The following is a 4686-nucleotide window of genomic DNA, read 5'->3' on the forward strand; positions in this document are numbered from 1 at the left end:
GACCCCCTGGGACCCCTCCGGGACGGGACCGACCCCCCCCGGGACCGACCCCCCCGGGACGGGACCCACCCGGGACGGAACCGACCCTCCCCTATCGCGGACCGACCACCCCAGAATAGTCCCGGCCGCTCCCCCCGCCCCGCTCCGCGCAGTAATCATTAACTCTGGGCATAAATAACGCACTGAGTGCATTCATTAATTCCCACGGGCCGAACGCAGCATTTGCATTTAAATTCGGTTTCCACGCTGCTGCTCAGTGACACGTGTGTCGGGTTCCCTCTAAAAGCAGAAATACCCGTGAGCGTGTGGGAGCACCTCCCGGTCTGGCTCGTGGGAACGATCCTGGGCAGCTGCTCCGCTCCTTCCCCAGCCCTTTGGAACAGCCGAGGCTGGGAGGTGCCTGCGGTGCCCGGAGAGCGGAGATGGGCGCTGAGCCGCCCTGTCCCCTTTGGGGACCACCTGCGGGGTGCAGGGCACGGACCGGGGGCTCTCGGGATGGGTCTCAGGTGGATCTTGCTGATGCCCCTTGCTGGAAGATACCACGGGGCTCTGGAGACGAGCCAGGTGATAAAAAAGAGGAGCTTAAATCACAGCTCTGTGCCTCTCTCTCAGCACTCTGGTGAATAAGAGGCTCCTGCCAAAGCTGTGTTGTGCTTGGTTTTGTGGGTCCCAAGCGCAGGCAGCCACAGTGCAGTGAGTGCATCAGAGCGCGTCACCTCTGCCGGGAGTGCCTGCACAGCGAACTGGCTGGGAGCGGGGCCGTGGAGCGGGGCCGTGGAGCGGGGCCGTGGAGCGGGGCCGTGGAGCGGGGCCGTGGAGCGGGGCCGTGGAGCGGGGCCGGGGCTGGCCCTGGGCTGAGCAGGGACAGCCGCCTGGCAGTGCCCGGGATCCGCAGCGATAGTGAGGGGGAAACAGCAGCTTCCAACCATTCCTTCCTGGGGACAGAGCAACCCAGGGCGACCCTGACACGCCTGGAACACACCTGGAATGGACCTAGAAGGTTTGGTCAGGACGCACAGAGTAAACAGAACGTTTGGATGGCACACCCAGAACACATGTCCAGCACACCTGGACTGCACCTGCGTGTACCTGGAACATGGGAACACAGGTCCCTGCAACACACCTGGAACACACACACAACACGCCTGGAATATGCCCAGAATAAGTTTCCAGTTGTGTTCAAACACACCTGGACCCGGAATGCACCTGGAACATGCTTGGACCACGCCCTGGCCATCCATGGAAGCATGTTCCAGGTATGTTTTAGGTGTGCTGTACTTGTGTTCCCGGTGTGTTCCAGGTATGTTTTAGGTGTGCTGTACTTGTGTTCCCGGTGTGTTCCAGGTATGTTTTAGGTGTGCTGTACTTGTGTTCCCGGTGTGTTCCAGGGATGTTCCAGGCCAGCCCTGCTCTCCTCTGGTGAAGAGGAGCAGGACTTGCTTTTGACTCTGTGAGTGCTCCTGGACAGATGGGGCAGGGGCAGCTACAGGGATCAGCAGAGATGTGGTCACAGTGGTGCCTCTGCCTCACAAGGACCTCAGTAAACTCCAGACCCTCCTAAGGTGCTGGAATGAACCCTCAGCCTCCTCCACTCATCCCTGTGGTAACTGACTGCCAAGGAATGCTCTGAGGGTGATTTGTCTTTGATTTGGGTGGGTCCAGCAATTGCATACTTGGATGGATCCAAGAGCCACATGCTGTATGTGCTCCAAGGGGCACCTAAGGGCACTCTGGCACTTGTCACACTTGCAGATAATGAATGAAAAAATGAGATAGAAATGAAATGTGAAGGAAATGATGCAGAATTTAGTGATTAATGCTTTGAACCTGGACTTGAAGTGCAGCAAGAGCTCTCAGTCCTGCTGACTGAATTAAATAATCCAAATTACTAATACATTTTAGTATTTTTTTTTCCTGTGAAAAGACATTAAAGTGCTTTTAGGAAATGAGGTAAAGATTTTCCATCCATGTTTAAAACTAAACCAGAACACTGTGCTGTGGGTGCCCAGAGCCTGCAGTGAACTCATGGCCACCCCATCTCTCCTGCAGTGCCTTGGCAATGGTTCTCTCAAGGGCATCTGCACAAAGCCATGGCCACCCTGGGGAGCCACCATCGAGCTCAGGGTGGAGAGAGGAGCATCCCCTCCCAGTGAGAGCCCTGTGGGATGATCTGGGGGCACCCAAGGGTGGTGGCTTAACCTGAGTATCCCAGTTTGGAGGGATTTTACAGCCCCCGCTGCTGTTTCAGCTCAGACGTGGCTGTGGGGCCCTTTGGGCAGCAGTTCTGACCTGCCTGGAGCTTCCCTTGTCTTGTGGACATTTGAGAGATGCTCTGCTGCGTTGGCTTGGTTGCTGAGGGGGTGTATTAATTGCTCTGGGTGTATATTAATTGCACCCTCTTCACTTGTGACTGGACTGTGCCCATGTTGGGCCACTTAGTGCCCTTTTTCCTCCCTGCTCCCCTCTGCCCTTGGTGTCTGGGGCTGCCCAGCAGTTCAGCCCCCAGGGCAGAGCAGTGGCAGAGCACAGCCCCAGCCACGTGGCAGATACTTTGCTGCGTGGATACCCATGTGTTTGGAGTCTTTATGAGCATATGTTTAACTTCTTGTGGAGAGGAGAAGGGACTTGCCAGACCAGACTGATTCTTGACACTGGTGAAGTGTTTTTTAGGTCAGGTCCCCCCAGCCCTGCCGGTGGTAGCTCTGGGGAGGGGCTGGCACCAGCCAGTCAGGTCCTGCCGGGTTTTGCTGCATTCTGGTTTGGGTTTAATTTTAATCTTTTTCTTTGTACATCTCTCTCCCTCTTCCAGCGAGAGCCAGAACAATGTCCCCACCTCCCTGGAGCACAGCCCTTCCCTTGGCTCATCACTGCTGATTTGTGGGGAGCCCATCTGCTGGAGGGGGGCTCCCAGTGCCACCAGTGGAGCCCCGGCTGCTCCCACCCTCCCTGCCCACTGCTGGGCTCTGTGTGGGACATGGAGCAGACAGGCCTGTGTTCCTGCTCCACCAGGGAGCTTGTGCTGTTTCCTGTGCCTCAGCTGGCTGCAGGCACAGAGGGAAAAAGAAGAGTATTTCCCCAACTTCTGATAACTTTTTTATTTCCCCTTAATGTACACCTACAGCCTCACTACAGAAACATTGGAAAGCAGACTTTAGCAGGCCTTGGGGACTGCAGCATTATCCATCTTCTGCAAATACTGCAGAGCTGTGTGCTGTTGGAAACCTTTTTATGATCACAGCTCAGCTGGAAAGCAGCACCACATTCCTGCTGTGTTTTGGAATCACTTCCCTTACTGGTGGGCTGGAGGGCAGCAGCTGTTGAAGTGTTTTGGTTCAAGTGTTTCATGAGATAAAAGTGTAGTTTTCTGGAGTTTAAATATATCTCATGCACTGAGATCAGTGTAAGCATTGCAGGTAAACCAGCATTGCTCTGTGCCACAGAGATGCCTCTTCCCTCCCCAGGAATCTTCCAGAGACTTGAGCTCGTAGTCCTTGATGCTGCAAAATTAATGGAGGTTTGTGTCTTAGAAATAGAGCTGCAGCTCTGGAGCAAAGCTCATCCCAGACCTTTAAATCTAATAACACCTTCCTGACAGCATCCAAAGGCCAGACACCCTCTGACAGCTCCTAATTCCACCCCAGCACTGACAGCGTGAGTAAGACACGTCTCTGGATGTGCAGATGTGTCCGGTCCTATTTAATGAAGATAAATATCTTAATTAGGATACACAGCTGCCTGGGGCACTCAGAAAATTATACGAGCATGAGCTCGTCTGGGAGCTGGTGCACATCCTTCGGCTGCTCCTCCAGGGAGCTCCTGCAGTGTCTGAGGTGATGGGACAGGATGGGTGGTAAGGGCTCTGTGCTACCTGCCACAAACCCCCCAAAAGGGCTGTGGCCAATGCTCCTCACCAGCCCAAGCCCTCCTACACCACTCAAAGCAGAAGAGTTTGTTTCCCCCCTTGATGTGTCTCAGATGGCAAGAAAGAACTGTCCTTGACAGTGTTCCACACCCCTACATGCTGCTGCTGAACGCTGATGAAACTAGTGTTGAATTCTGTCTTTAAACTGTCATCACATCCATTTTTTCATCCTCTTTTAAAAAACTGTTTTAAAAATAACATATTAGCAATGACTGGGCAAGGGCTGAAGCCAGCAGAGCCCCCCCATGCAGTGGAGCAGCACCAGGCTCGAGGGACCGTGGCAATGGCAGAGTGACGAGGCTCTCAGGAGGGCTCCAGGCTGAGATAAAGCTTTTTTCTTAAAAGAAAGAACAAAATTACGTAAGTCAAAACATCTGCTAGTGCATGACTAATGCCTTTCCTCCTCCCTGATGTGGCAACTGAAGTCCATGGGATTTATATAAATGATTGTTTCCTGTAAAAAGTTATACATTGTTCATAGGGCTTTTGGGGACAAGTCTCACGTTCAGCCAGCCCTTCCCTCGCCCTGTTTGCTCATGGCTCTGGATGCAGCTGATCTGTGGCCCCACTGCAGTGCTGCCGTGAGCTGAGCAGCAAAGCCCAAACCCACTGTCCCCGGCCCAGCTGGTGCCAGGGTGATTTATTGCCACCCAAGTCAGCTTAACTGGGACAGTTCCCTGTGTTTTAAAGCAGAGGTTACTGATGAACAGTGCTGAGTGCTGGGCTGTGTGTGGTGCCTGGGGTGTGCCTGCTGTGGTGGCCTC

The sequence above is a fragment of the Empidonax traillii genome, unplaced genomic scaffold (assembly GCF_003031625.1).
Source record: "Empidonax traillii isolate 1590-97213 ecotype Southwest subspecies unplaced genomic scaffold, ASM303162v1 scaffold1761:size64199, whole genome shotgun sequence".
Classification (NCBI taxonomy): domain Eukaryota; kingdom Metazoa; phylum Chordata; class Aves; order Passeriformes; family Tyrannidae; genus Empidonax; species Empidonax traillii.